Genomic DNA, 16,256 nt, shown 5'->3' on the forward strand with positions numbered 1-16,256 from the left:
ATTGTATAAACGTATAATTAATTACATTTTACGATGAACAGACAAACATTCTTTGAGCCATTATTTAATAATTAAAATATAATACTTGTTAGCAAACTGTTGTATAAAAACAATAAAGCACTTCAGAAAATTATTGCATTTTATTTGGGGGGGTCAAAATAATACTTCTTTACATTGGGATTCATCGCACCACCCTGTCATTTATTTTTTATTTTTTTATAACTAATATTTAATATTTGTGCACACAAGATTAACTGATTCGCATCGGTGAATTTGCAAAAAAGTTAATGATGTAATGCATCGATATAAAAAATGTGCATCAGCTACAATTTGGCATTTGTATCGCGATGGATTGCGTCGCTAAAAAAAATTCATCTCATCGTAATGGGGTAAATCGCGATATAGCATCGTGATGGTGGCTGCTTCATATGTATTTTAAGGTATCGTTGACCATGAACATAATATGCGAATTACATCTGCTTTAGTTATGTAGTTGCACATAGCTAGTGCACATGGCTGATTAATGATTCAGTCTGAACCACACTGTACAGTCCATCTAATCCGACCCACACTGTTCATCCCACAGATGCTGACATATTTACTCACGCTCCTTTCAGCATTAGCCCAAGTGGGTGCATGTACATACTCATGCTGACTCTTCCTGCCATCCAGCAGGAACTGCTGAATCTGATTAGATATGAGAGAAACAGAGAAAGCATGGATCTGAATGTGGGACAGGTAAACAGGTTAGCTCATATATCCATGGTGTCAAGAATGCTTTCACATAATGTCTTTCATTTCTGCTTGCTAGCTTCAGCCAGACCTCGCAGTTCCAGTTAAGTGCTTCTGTCATTGTCATGTATTTAAACAGGAAACAGTTTACTGCATTTTCTCCAACATTTAATGTAAGCACTGGCCTTGTTTGTGTCACACAGACGAGATGTCTATGTCCTGAAATGTTCATCTATCAGGATTATTGAATGTCTCATTCTAATATAGGATAGTGAGAGTTGAAAATGAGCAGCTCACAACTTTTTTGTTTGACAATTAACTTATTCCAGTAGATCAAACACACCACATGAGTTGAGATCAGAGAAACAGCATTTTTGTCAGAAGTGGAAAAGTTTGTGAGGATGGTGAATTCAATTTTAATTGTACCTGAAGGTTAATGCAGAATAAAATCTAAAAAATGACAAATAAAGAAGAGACTTTTCCTAGTAGAATTAAAAATATGGTCAAAATAAAAATAAAGTAAAACAAATCTAATTAAATCACATGACATAGCATATATATCTATGAAACCCCCCCTACAGGAGGTGGCAGATAGGTTGTGGATTAGCAAAACGTGTAATGGAATATGAATAGTGAATATCCCTCACTCATGCTTTGCTAAACCCAGCCACCTTTTGCAGATGTCAAGCAATCTCTGCAGGAATATAAACAACTATTCCGCACTCTCCTACTGGCATATCCTGGAAGCATCATCGATGCTACTCGACTATTAGTTCTGCATGCTTCTGAAAAGCCTTATTCACAACGCGATAGCGTTTCTGGCTAGTTGACGGCTAATTGGTCAGTAGGGCTTGAATGTGCAGCCAGCAGCACATAAATAACCATATTTCAAATACTACTAGCATTGGCTGGGTTCATGCAAGGCAGAGTGAAAGCTTCAAGTGTCTAAATGCTGCATTTGAGGACTCAGATTTGAAAAGATGCTGGATGATGGCTGTACCTGCACACAGGTTGGTCAACACCTTACCTAAGACATAAGTGCCTGCTGGATTTCCTCCTGAACAGAGCTTGATGCTGCACTAGTGGACCTGGGCAGAGTATCTTTTTTCTTAATGCTCTCAGGTTTGACATCAAGGTGAAATTCATGAGGGTGCAACAAAAATGCACTGGAATGACTACACCTTTTACAAATGAATATCACTTAGCTGTTTACCATTTCAGCTTTTATTGCTGGCTCTGCATCTCTAAAAACACACACACAACTTCCTAATGTCCCTCACATTCATCCTCCAATCTTTGTTCCCTGTTTTAACTTTTACTAAAGCTACTGCTTCCATGGCCTTGCAAATCTCAATATACACAATACTTGCCAACATACAATTAACAGTACATTTACACCGGCCATGGTATTTTTTTTTTCACGTACAAGTACAGTATATACAAATGTCTTTAGAAAGCATATTTTGCTGTAGCAAATACAACTGTCTTATTTTAGACAAAGTTATTATTCAAGAATTAAAAAAAAAAAGAAAAACATGCCAACCTGGCCTTCTAAATTTCAATTTTCTTTGCAGTCTCACAACAAATAAATATGAGAGACACACAAAGAGAGAGAGAGAGTGAGAGTATGGAATAATGAGAGAGAGAGAACAATCCTATTATGGAGAGGGCAGCCCACAGTTCTCAGCAGTGACAAATTAATCATCTCTCCAATGCCTGGTGAGAGTTCTAACTTCCCCTCTTTAATTGGAAAGGTGAAGTGTATCTTTAATATCATTAACACTCAAGATGGATGTGTTTGTAACACTTCTGATGTGAGCCCGCCACTGATTTGCAAGGACAAACAAACATCAAAGACAACAATGTCAACAATGATTTTTCTTTTGATTTTTCTGAAATTTTTGGATAATAAAACTATTGATTAGAATGCAGAAGGGAAATACACCATTAGCACTGTCAATAAAGAATAACTATGACTCTTCATTGTCACATTCAGGGTGTGTACTTTCCAATTCCGTTATGGAAGTAATCAACAGAAAAAGAGGGACTCAAATTTAAGTTACCAATGTAATTTGTTTATTATTAATTATACATATGTAATAAATTGGGTTCCCTCGTGGTCTAGTCGTTAGGATGCGGAGCTCTCACCGCTGCGGCCCGGGTTCGATCCCCGGTCAGAGAACCAACCCCAGCCATTAGGGTTTCAAAAGCCTTAGTGCCGGTCCCAAGCCCGGATAAATGGGGAGGGATGTGTTAGGAAGGGCATCCAGCGTAAAAACGTGCCAAATCAAACATGCGGATGGTCCGCTGTGGCGCCCCTAATGGGAGAAGCCGAAAGAAAGTATACATATGTAATAAATTATAAGCTAGTACATCTCAGAGTTTTTAAGTGGTAGGGACTTTGTAACATAGTATAAAAACTACTATGCATTTTATACACTGGTCCAAGAAGAAGTACCAATAGTGTTGTGTTTGCAAATTTGTAAGAAACACTTTACTCATCAAACAGGCTATATCTTGAAATGGCTTTACACCCTTTAGAACTAGCAGCACTGTTGAAGAAAAATACAATACAATCAATACAATGCAAATTGGAAAACATTCAGGCAAGTTAATTACTAATAAAAGTTTAATGCTTAATGCAGATGATGGAAGTAAGATTTTAAACCTCACACGCAATGCAAATCTGTCTGGATTAGCAGACACAATGTATGCAGTGGAAATCTGTCTGTTCATCACAATTCTCTCCTAGCTCTTGCCATTTATTTATTTATTTATTTTTATTTTTTGCTAAGCTGTGTTGCAAGTTAGGTTAGGAATGTGATGTAAGCTTAAATATTATATGATATATTGTAATTATACTGAATCACTGTTATATTTCATAATCATCCAAGCATGTGGTATATTTTTACTAATATTCAGAATCAAAACTCTAATCCGAATGATTGGAGTTATAATAGGAGGTCAAAAGGTATCAGCATTCTTGCCTCTCTTTTCAAAACCAACTAATTCAAAGAATAATAAGAAATAATAGACATACAGTACAGACCAAAAGTTTGGACACACCTTGTGCGTCCAAACTTTTGGTCTGTACTGTATATATATATATATACAGTACAGACCAAAAGTTTATATATATATATATATATATATATATATATATATATATATATATATATATATATATATATATATATTCCATATACACTACAGACCAAAAGTTTGGACACACCAGCTCATTCAAAGAGTTTTCTTTATTTTCATGACTATGAAAATTGTAGAGTCACACTGAAGTCATCAAAACTATGAATTAACACATGTGGAATTATATACATAACAAAAAAGTGAACTGAAAATATGTCATATTGTAGGTTCTTCAAAGTAGGCATCAAGAGAATGCCAAGAGTGTGCAAAGCAGTAATCTTAAGCAAAAGGTGGCTACTTTGAAGAACCTACAATATGACATATTTTCAGTTGTTTCACACTTTTTGTTATGTATATAATTCACGTGTTCATAGTTTTGATGCCTTCAGTGTGAATCTACAATTTTCATAGTCATGAAAATAAAGAAAACTCTTTGAATGAGAAGGTGTGCCAGTAGTCTGTACTGTATAACAGATACTTTGTGTTAAATTGTGCTGGAATACCTAGTGTTATCAAGTTTTTTTCTCAGCACTGTGGTGGACACTAAGAAGGCTGAGCTACAGGGCCATTAATGGACTGATTGATGGTGGGTTTATGACCCCTGGACTGCAACTCTATCGAACGCCATCTGCTAATCGCTCTGTTTCAAGGTACTCACTGATCACACACAATGACTTAACAGCTAGTAAAACATTGCTGCTTCACAGAGCATGTGAACAAGTCGAGTGTTTATCATTGTTTCAAATCTAATGCTTATATTTTAGGCTATCTAAAGGACATTATAGATATAAGCTTAGGCAAAAAAAAAAAAAACGTTTGAAAAGCGTGTTCCACTGCTGCACCGAATATTATGAACATCATTTAATGATATTACAAAACAAACATGAATTTTACACAAAATGTAAAAATTGATTTCCTACAGTATGTTTGGTTTAAGTCTAATTTTATAACATTTCAATATAAAACTTGATTTTCTGTTACTCACACTACCTTCTTTGTTTAGCTACTGTGGTAATATTTAATAAACAATAGCTATTTGACTTCCTGCATGTCTGTGAATTCAGGATGCAATTCCTCTTAGTACTGAGTGTATTACATTCACCTATTCTGCAGAAAGTTTTAATTAATATGGCTGTCTGCAATATCAGCAGAATATAAGAAAGCAGTCTAATACATTATGCTGCAGACCAAAAGAAAGGCAAATAAAAGAGCAAGTGTTTTGACAGTTACTATAAAAATATGCGAATTATACAAACATAAAAAGTTTCATGGCTTCTTTTTTTTTAATCCAGCAATTATAAATGTCACTTCAAAGTTTAAAGTCCAATACTCTGGGATTCTGCCTGGACTGTTACACAAAGCTCAGTATAAAATGTGGGTCAAAGAAAAATAAGCTAAAAACAGAATTTATATTTTTTTCATATTACATGGACGAATTCGAATTATAAAGGTACTGAATAAAACTCAGAATGTTATGATCACTCATTTATACTTTATATTTATGGTTAAAGCTTTTGCCTAAAAATGGACATTTCTGAATATAAACTACCTTTATAAGTTTTGAGAAAAGGCAGGTTTAATCAGCAGTTTGTGTCTTATATTAGCAGAGGCTACAAGGTTCATAGTGCTACAAATAGGTCAAATAAGATTTAAAAGTTTTAACATTTGGAGACTTAAGATCAAAATTCGCATCAATATTTAAGTAAAGAAAGTTACAGGTATTCTTTAAATGGTCATGCAGCTGTTTATGTTGATGCTCTGGATAATCCATGCAGATTAATAATATCAGCTGTGTGAAGTTCTGTGGTTGCCAGGTTTTCATGGATTGATGTGGTTTTACGCAACGTTCAGGTGTACTTGTTAGGATTATTACTCTCAAGGCTCCAGTGGAAAACTAATGAAGTAAATTTCAGAAAAACAAAAAAAAGTTGATTGACTGCATTTATAATAAAGGTCACTTGCTGCCACTTTTGGAATACACCAGATAAGAGGGTAAATCATTACAGTTTTCATGTGCGGTTCCAGAGAATGCAGCTGATGTGGGATTTATGAGGTTCTGAGTCAAGTTTTTCACAGGTCATTGATTTTCACTGACAAGGTAATAGAAATCATCTCTTGGCTACAGCAGTTGGATGTGGTGTTTTATTGATGTCATCAAGGCTCACTCTCTTTAAGAGGTTTGAATATGGAACTCAGAGTGCAAACATTCACTAGACAAATTTGGTTCATTTTTGATTACTCAGTTGAAACACAAATATTTAACACGGTGTTGTTGTCTTTCAATGAATGTCACCTGATATTTTTGTATAAATATATATATGTGTGTGTGTTGTGCGTATGTGTTAGAGACAGGTGAGTCTGCAGTCATGTTTGCATATTGTGCAGTTTGAAACTTGCTTATTGTAAGCATTACAATTGCTTGCATTACAGTGGAAAGAGCAAGTAAAGTGTATTAATAAGTTAATTGTTTTTACACTGGATTATCATGAGTGGTTATGCATGTGTTCACACTCTGAGAGTCTCCAAGCAAGATTTCTCAATGCTGTCATAAATAACTTTTATCTCCATGCACATTTGCCTAACTCCTGAAAACAAATACATTTAAGCATTAGGCCTGGAATTGATTTATTTCTGCCTGTAAATGGCATTAGGAAAGCAACAATGCGCAATCGATCTGGAAGGGTGTGTTGCAAATGCTCAGCCTCATCAGCCTTATGACAAGTGTGCACATTATTCGAATGGTGAGGATATGATTTATGCTGATGGGTCACCTCTTGCTTTGTAACTCAGCAGGGTTATTTGGATCAGTGTAATTGGTAGGAAAGTATGATTTGTTGTTTTTGTATACATTTATTTAACAAATTATCAAAAGCAAAGAAACTCACTTTTTGGGCCAGGTCAGGATTAAATGTGCAAATTGTTGTTGGTGTCAATATTGGTATATTTGATCATTATAGATAAATGAAACAAAACAGACTGTTCTATTCTAAACTGGTGGAATTAGAATTAAAGCGTGAATCTGCTGAAGATAATTGCTAAATATTTTCTATTAGAAACATTAAACTGTAAGGAAAACATAACAGCAACAGCACTTTTTTTACATACATATTGTACAAAACTTTTACTGAAATATGCTTATTCATGTGCCTTAAAGCCGAATTACAATCTGAATAGTACAAATGATGGGGTACAGTATATGCAAATATTATATTGAGAAAAAAGTCCCTGGTGGTCTAGTGGTTAGGATGCGGCGCTCTCACCGCTGCAGCCCGGGTTCGATCCCCGGTCAGAGAATCAACCCCAGCCACTCTCAGTACCGGTCCCAAGCCCGGATAAATGGGGAGTTGCGTTAGGAAGGGCATGCAGCGTAAAAATGTGTCAAATCAAACATGCGGATGATCCGCCGTGGCGACCCCAATGGGAGAAGCCGAAAGAAAGTTTTTTATATTGAGACAAAAGTACTTGATATACATATTCATAAGTATACATAAGTACAAATGCTATTTTGATTAGAATATCAAACTTTAGGTCCTTAATGCTGCATATCTAATTTCTGGAAAATGCAAATATTTCTATTTAACCATAATGTACTGAAAAGTCTTCATCATGCTGGAACAGGTTTGGGTCTCCTAGTTCAAGTAAAGGAAAAATGTCATGCTGCTGCATCAAAAGACATCATATACAATTAATAAACAATGCTTTTGTCCATATGCCCTTTTGTTCAATGTTTAGAGTAAACCAAATGTTTAAATGTACAGTATTTATTTTTTTTTTTTATTTGAACAATCCACGTGCACAACCTTCTGTACCTCATTTGTGAGCACCAGTGTCACAGTGTTTACAGTTTTTGACAGTTACTGTGTGTACAGTATACTGAGTCTCCTTGTATTACTCTGTTGTTTTTCTTTTTTGTTTGTTTTTGCATTTAATGTTGCAGATGAGCAGTTTGTATTGTTAGTTTGGAGTTTTGTTTAGTTCTATCTTGTTTTGTTTAACTGTTTACTGCACTGTATACAGAGGTGGCAAAAGTATATACATCGTTTACTTAAGTAGAAGTACAGATATGTTTTAAAAGACTCCAGTAAAAGTTGAAGTACTGACTAAACTTTTTTACTCAAGTTAAAGTAAAGAAGTTTGGGCTCTGACATGTACTTAAGTAAAAAGTAGCCGTTACTACTACCTGTTTTAGTGTCACGCTGGTAACTGAACCTCACATTATAGCAATGTATTAATACAAAAACTGAATGTATCCAGGCTGAACAACCACCATATAGAATACAAGCAGAGAAAAGACTAAGATGACATAATTTATTATATATATATATATATATATATATATATATATATATATATATATATATACATATACATACACACACACACACACACACACACACTATATTTCTAAAAGTATTGAGTCACCTGGTCATAAGTACGATATGTAATTTTTGAGCATTGAATTTAACATTTAGTCCCATATAATTCCCTCCACTGTTCCACTAGATATTTGGAGTGTGCTTATGGATATTTGTGTTCATCAGCCACAAGGGTGTTACGAAAGGCAGGTACTGATGTAGGTGAGGAGGCCTGGAGTGCAGTCAGCGTTCCAATTTATCCCAAAGGTGTCCAGTAGGGATGAGATCAGAGCTCTATAGCAGGCCACTCAAGATCTTCCTCTCTAAAGCATGTAAACCAGATCTTAAAGGAGCTCACTTTGTGCACAGGGGCATCGCAATGCTGGAACAGGTTTTGGGTTTCCAAGTTCAAAAGAATGCAAAATTGTATTAGAGCGCATCTAAAGACATCTTGTAGAATTGAGTGCCTCCAGATTTGTTTGGAAAAGAACCACATATAGCAGGAAAGGTCAGGTGTCCCAATACTTTTGTGTGTGTGTGTGTATATATATATATATATATATATATATCTCTTTTCTACAACATAGAGAAACTATCTGAATAAACCTCAGATTTCAAATGACAGCTACATACTACAGAAATTAAGAACATTAAGAACATCCTTATTTAAAAAAATTACAACATGTGGCAGCATTCCTTATATAAAAGACAAACAAAATTATAGGGAAAAAACTTAAACATTAAAATGGTTTATAACAAGAAAGATATAACAATAAAACGTTAGATTACCTGTATGTGTTTTCTCAAATTTGACGGTGAATTATTGAAAGCCAACACTTTTTTACACCGATAATTTTGAACATCTCCCTTATATATGGCCATGGGTGTTGAGGAATGTCTTTGTTTTATTTATTTTCACATCGGTGACTCCCTCTGAATTTACATTAACTCTTCCTCTTGTTGCTTTGTTTATTGTTTGCTCCGCATGCCTACGTCTACGTCTGATAGATAGGGAATAACACACCAGTGATATGGTGAAAGCCGCACAATGATTGGTTAATAGGCTGGAAACAGCGCTCAATGAGAAGAAATAATACTAAAAGTAACGAGGCTGGTTTGAAAATGTAAGAAGTAGAAAGTACAGATATTTGTGTACAAATTTAATGAGTGCAAGTAAAACGAAAAATAAATAGTGGAGTAAAGTACTGATAACAGAAATATCTACTTTAGTACAGTAATGAAGTATTTGTATCTCTTTACTTCCCACCTCTGACTGTATATGGTTGGAATGACAATGGAGCCTACTTGACTTGACATGTACTATAGTTTAATTATTAAAAATTCCCAAACCTTTACACTGAGAATTAAAGTACAAGCTAAATGATAATTTAGTGTCAGAATGGTCAGCTGAACATGTCACTGATGGTGGCATGTCCTGATTAATAAAAGCATATTATTAGAGTGTACAATGTATACAAACAGTGGCATAAGCTCAAAACTGTAATTAGCATTGGTAAAGTTATTCATAGGGAACAATGATTTTAAAACTAAAATACTTATGCAGCAACATGCTTACCTGCAACACCTGGATGAAAATAATCAATCTAGTAACCTTGAAGTGAGTCTGTTAAATGGACAAAGAGCACCTTATGTGAAAGCCTCCAGTGTAATTGAACAGCATTCAATTCGTCCAAAAGCAGAATTTGCAGTTCATAGATTCCTGTGAACACACCAGCATCACCCCATGACTGATTGTTGATGTAAATTTATACCAGCTTCTTCCAGCTTGCTAACCTACATTCAGGTTTGGCTAATTTTTAGCAAATTTGGCAAAATTACTGAAGAACAAAGAATAACTGACATGGAATGTAAAGCTTGCCAGCTGAAGGCACTTGCCATACAAGCCTCTTTAAAATTATGGCAGTTGAGAATTCTACCACTTAAAGACCAATGCATGCACATGGGCCTGACAGATGTCTCCAAGCTCATTAAGAGTAAGTCTACTGTACAATCTGCCAAATTTACTGAAGATTATGGAAGAACTGACATGAAATGCAAAACTTGCCAGCTGAAGGCATTTGCCAGACACGCCTCTTTAAAATTTAGCTGTGCATTGGCTGGGAATCAAACTGACTTAGGACTTAAAATGGAGAGCCTTGCACTTGTAATCATCAGGTTAAAGTATCATGGTTGGAAGCGCTTCGCTAAGAGTTCAATTGAAATAGTGAACTGTGTTGACCAGCAATTTGACCCAGCAGTCCAGCACTGCACATGAAAAATCCACCAATGAAACTATGTTGCTGAGATTCAAAACATATACTTATGCAGATTAGATAAGCAGAATATTAAGGGTAAGCATATTGTGTCATTTGACAAAATTACTGAAGAACAAGGAAGAACTGACATTGAATGTAATGCTTGCCAGCTGAAGGCACTTCTCATACAAGCTTATTTAAATACAAGAACAATAATAAATCAGTGTGTACCAATAATCACTGGGTTACACCACTTAACCACCAATGCGGCACATGGGCCTGAAAGATGTCTTCGAGTTCGTTAAGAGTAAGCTTATTGTACAATTTGGTAAAGTTACTGAAGACTAGTGAAGAACTGACTTGGAATGAAAAGCTTGCCAGCTGAAGGCATTTGCCAAAAAAGCCTATTAAAAGCTGGATATGCATTGGCCGGGAATCAAACCCCGGCCTCCCGCGTGGCAAGCGAGAATTCTACCACTGAACCGCCAATGCCTGCAGAGTGGTTTGAAAGATGGTTCAGAGCTTGCTAAGAGTATACTTGTTGTACAATTTGGTAAAGTTACTGAAGACTAGTAAAGAACTGGCCTGGAATGAAAAGCTTGCCAGCTGAAGGCATTTGCCAAAAAAGCATATTAAAAGCTGGATGTGCATTGGCCGGGAATCGAACCCGGGCCTCCCGCGTGGCAGGCGAGAATTCTACCACTGAACCACCAATGCCTACAGAATAGCCTGATAGATGTTTCAGAGCTTGCTAAGAATATACTTGTTGTACAATTTGGTAAACGTAGTGAAGACTAATGAACAACAAGCCTATTAAAAGCTGGATGTGCATTGGCCGGGAATCAAACCCGGGACTCCAGCGTGGCAGGCAAAAATTCTAACACCAAACCACCAATGCCTGCAGATTGGTCCGAAACATGTGTTAGAGTTCGCTAAGAGTAAACTTATTGTACGATTTGGTCAAGGTACTGTAGACTAGTGAAGAACTGGCCTGGAATGAAAAGCTTGCCAGCTGAAGGCATTTGCCAAAAAAGCATATTAAAAGCTGGATAAGCATTGGCAGGAATCGAACCGGGGCTCCCGCATGGGAGGCAAGAATTCTACCACTGAACCACCAATGCATGCTGGTTAACAGGAAAAATGTCTCTGAGCTCGCTAAGAGTAAACTTATTGTACAATTTTGTAAAGTTAGTGAAGACCTGACATGAACGGAAAAGCTTGCCAGCTGAAGGCATTTGCCAAAAAAGCCTATTAAAAGCTGGACATGCATTGGCCGGGAATCGAATCCAGGGTTCCCACGTGGGAGGTGAGAATTCTACCACTGAACCTCCAAGGTCTACATGTTAGATTGAAAGATGTCTACACGTTTGTTAAGAGTAAACTTATTGTACAATTTTGTAAAGTTAGTGATTAATAGTGAAGAACTGACATGAAATGAAAAGATTCCCAGCTGAAGGCATTTGCCAAAAAAGCCTATTAAAAGCTGGAGGTGCATTGGGCAGGAATCGAACCCGGCCTCCCGCGTGGGAGGCGAGAATTCTACCACTGAACCACCAATGCCTGCTGATTAGCCGGAAAGATGTCTCCGAGCTCGCTAAGAGTAAACTTATTGCACAATTTTGTAAAGTTAGCGAAGACCTGACATGAACGGAAAAGCTTGCCAGCTGAAGGGATTTGCCAAAAAAGCCTATTAAAAGCCGGACGTGCATTGGCGGGAATCGAATCCAGGGTTCCCACTTGGGAGGCGAGAATTCTACCACTGAACCACCGAGGTCTACATGTTAGATTGAAAGATGTCTCCAAGTTAGCTAAGAGTAAACTTATTGTACGACTTGGTCAAGCTCCTGATGACTAGTGAAGAACTGAAATGGAATGAAAAGCTCGCCAGCTGAAGGCATTTGCCAAAAAAGCCTATTAAAAGCTGGATGCGCATTGGCCGCAAATCGAACCCCGGCTTCCCGTGTGGGAGGCAAGAATTCTACCACTGAACTACCAATGCCTGCAGATTAACCTGAAAGATGTCTCCTAACTTGCTAAGAGTAAACTTATTGTACAATTTGGTCAAGCTCCTGATGACTAGTGAAGAACTGACCTGGAATGAAACGCTTGCCAGCTGAAGGCATTTGCCAAAAAAGCCTATTAAAAGCTAGATGTGCACTGGCCGGGAATCGAACCCGGGGCTCCCGCGTGGGAGGCGAGAATTCTACCACTGAACCACCAATGCCCGCTGATTAGCCCGAAAGATATCTCCGAGCTCGCTAAGAGTAAACTTATTGTACAATTTTGTAAAGTTAATGAAGACCTGACATGAAACGAAAAGCTTGCCAGCTGAAGGTGTTACGCCTCTGTATAAGAGGAAATATGAAAATAAAACACGGACACGATGTAGCTTCAGTCACGTCCAATGTTGTAATGGACGAACGTGAGCTGCACGCGCCGCACACAGGCTGAACGAGGCATTAGCAATCGATCACAGAGAGATCATTAAGCTTACAGCAAAAGAAAGTGAAATGCAAACAAGCAAACACTGCATATTGTAATGTAAATAAAATAGTATTTTAAACACAGATCATCTTTTGACATATCAAACCGTTCATTGTATCAGTGTTACATCATTTTTTTTACATCCTTACATACTCCCCTTCAACACAGATGTCGTCCTCGACATCCCAACTAAAAGATGGGTAATGATGAAGGCAATTAAACAGTACATATGATATTACCTGATTACCTTTGTAACAGTTCTTATACGAGCACTCAGGTTATTCAAAGGTCCAGGATAGTGTTTATAGTGCACACGTTAGCTCTCAGCTTGTCCCTCAGTTTATGCTCACATGGGTAAGTATGTTACACTCAGATTATTAAACAGTCCAGCAATGAGTGTATAGTGTATGCGTATGGGTATGTTAACACTCAGATTGTTAAACAGTCCATCAATGAGTGTATAGTGTATGCGTATGGGTAAGTATGTTAACACTCAGATTGTTAAACAGTCCATCAATGAGTGTATAGTGTATGTGTATTGGTAAGTATGTTTCACACTCAGTACCCTGGTACCACAACAGGCTGGTAGCCAAAGTGCTGTACTGGAGTCACCCATGCACTTGCCGCTTGCATGGCTCTATAAGGTGTTGGTGGGTACCACTGCATAGTTTTACTTGTTAACCTGGTACTATAACAACCAGGATTGCCCAACTGGTCATATGTGAAGACTCTTGGAGGCCGTCTCTTCCTGACTGGCCGCTGATATAGTTGTTCAGGTGACTGCACTATGGACGGTCTATCCTCCAAAACAGTTTCCTCTTGAGCAATAATCTCCTGTTGTCCTGATGTGTCCCACTCTGTCAGTGTATCTCCACTATCCTGTTCCAGCTGGCAAATGTCCTGTTGCTGGGGCCCAGCATCCTGTGAGAGCTGTTCAGCTTCCTTGTCAGCATCCCGACTATCTGTGTCTACTTCGGGCTGTATCCCATAAAAAGGCTGATCCCTGGGCGGATAGTATCCATAGTCATCTTCATCACTATCCTCAACATCTGCCGCTTGGTGTTGCTGCTCAGTTCCTTTGCGGGTAGATGCTGTGATTTGTCTTTTTGCTTTAGCTGGTTTCAGTTGTATTTCCAGTGGCAAATGGTCACACGGTAACAGCAGGTTACGATGCAGTATCCTACGTCCTCTCGCTTTGCCTTGTTCTGATATTACTTCATATACGGGCATGTCTTTTCCCACCTGACGGATAACTTTGTGAATGCAATCCTCCCAGTGATTTCGGAGCTTCCCTGTTCCGCCCCTGGGTGTCAAATTCCTGACAAGAACCCGGTCACCCTCGTGCAATACAGAACTCCTCACTTTGCTGTCGTAATTTCTCTTACTCTTTTCAGCACATTTTTTTGCATTTGCCGTTGTGATCTCATAAGCCTCTTGCATCTGTTCTTTCCACCTTCTCATATACTCCTGATGATCAGCCGTTCCAGCCTCTGGTGTCAAGCCAAATAATAAATCCACAGGTAATCTTGGTGATCTTCCAAATAGGAGGTAGAAGGGGGAGAAACCTGTGACTTCACATCGAGTGCTGTTGTATGCGTAGATAAGCTTGGGCAACGACTCTCTCCAATCTGACTTCTGCCTCTCGGTGAGTGTTCTCAACATTTGCAGTAGTGTCCTGTTCAGGCGCTCCACCTGCCCGTTGCCTTGTGGGTGGTACGGTGTTGTTCTTGAGCCCATCACTCCACAGTTCTTCTTCAGTTGCGCAAACAATTGGTTCTCGAATTCCCCTCCCTGATCGTGATGGATCCTCAGGGGAAACCCAAACTTCAGCGCATAATCATTAAATATCTTATCAGCTACAGTTTTTGCCGATTTCGATGTGGTGGGGTAGGCTTGTGCAAAGCGTGTGTAATGATCTACGATTACCAATATGTATTCATATCCACCTTTACACTTGTCTAGGTGTAGAAAGTCAATGGATACAAGCTCGAATGGCTGAGTGGTGACAATCGGTGTGAGTGGAGCTCTTGTTTCTCGACAGGGTTTTTTCTGTTTAAGGCAGGTACAGTTTTGAGTGACATAGTGTTCAATCTCTCTCTGCATGTGTGGCCAGAAGAAGCGGTCCCGAACAAGTGATGTTGTGCGTTCCACACCTTGGTGTCCCATGTTATTGTGGAGCTGTCTCATAACTGTTGACTTGTATATTTCAGGGAGAACAAGTTGTGTCTTGGTTGCAGTCTTTCTATGAAGTATCCCATCTCCGTCAAAGCTGAGTTTCTCCCAGTCACGGAGGAGACACCTGCTCTGTGCACCGAATGATTTTAACTGCTTCCCTACCGGTCTTTCATTTGACTGTTTGCAGGCGATGATGGGGCCAATATCTTTATCCTCTTTTTGAGCTTGACAGAGGGCTGCTCTTGAAAGGGGCGTAGGCATGTCTTCATCTGTTTCCGTACACCCAGTAGCCATAATAGACCAAACAGTGTGTGAAACATTCATTTCCACAGCTTGTACTGTTGTTTGCACTGAAGGGGAGGACATTTCCTCTGAACATTCGTCAATCATTGTCTCTATGTCGCAGGGCATTCTTGAAAGGCCGTCAGCATCACAGTTCTCTCTGCCTGGGCGGTATTTTATTGTTATGTCGAAGTCTGCTAATTCAGCAACCCATCTCTGTCCTGTTGCGTTCAGCTTGGCCGTTGATAGCACGTAGGTGAGTGGGTTGTTGTCTGTATATACAGTGCACGATGAGCTGATTAAGTAGTCTCGAAAGCGCTCTGTAACGGCCCACTTCAAAGCCAGAAATTCAAGTTTCCCTGAATGCAGATGGTAGTTTTTTTCTGCTTTGGTCAGTGTGCGAGATGCATAGGCGATTACACGAAGCTTCCCCTCTTGCTCTTGGTATAGCACCGCACCCAGGCCTTGTTGTGAAGCGTCTGTGTGTAGGATGAACGATTTGTCGAAGTCTGGAAATCCAAGTATTGGCGGCTCAACCAGACAGTCAATCAATCCCTCCAATATGTTCTGATGTTTTTCAGTCCATGTTATTGGCTTGTGTGATGGTGTCCCTTTAAACTTTCCTTTCACTCTTTTTGTTCTGGCATTCTGGTCCTTCTGTTTATCTAGGCCAGGGTCTAATTCCATCAGGGCATAAAGAGGGTTGGCCAAGCAGGAGAAGTCCCTAATATACTGTCTGTAATAGCTCAGTAGCCCCATGACTGCTCTCAATTCTCCCACAGTCCGTGGCCTCTTTTCCTTTAAGGCCCTAACAGCCACAGTATCAGCT

General features: G+C 38.5%; 2 non-coding genes across 2 annotated transcripts; both read right to left on the reverse strand.

The window, feature by feature from the left end:
• Positions 1 to 11,132: 11,132 nt before the first annotated feature.
• Positions 11,133 to 11,203, reverse strand: trnag-gcc. The gene has a single exon. It is a non-coding gene; the product is annotated as a tRNA-Gly (tRNA).
• Positions 11,204 to 12,639: 1,436 nt separating this feature from the next.
• trnag-ccc lies at positions 12,640 to 12,710 on the reverse strand. The gene has a single exon. It is a non-coding gene; the product is annotated as a tRNA-Gly (tRNA).
• Between the last annotated feature and the right edge of the window lie 3,546 nt (positions 12,711 to 16,256).

The sequence above is a fragment of the Silurus meridionalis genome, chromosome 2 (genome assembly GCF_014805685.1).
Source record: "Silurus meridionalis isolate SWU-2019-XX chromosome 2, ASM1480568v1, whole genome shotgun sequence".
Lineage (NCBI taxonomy): Eukaryota > Metazoa > Chordata > Actinopteri > Siluriformes > Siluridae > Silurus > Silurus meridionalis.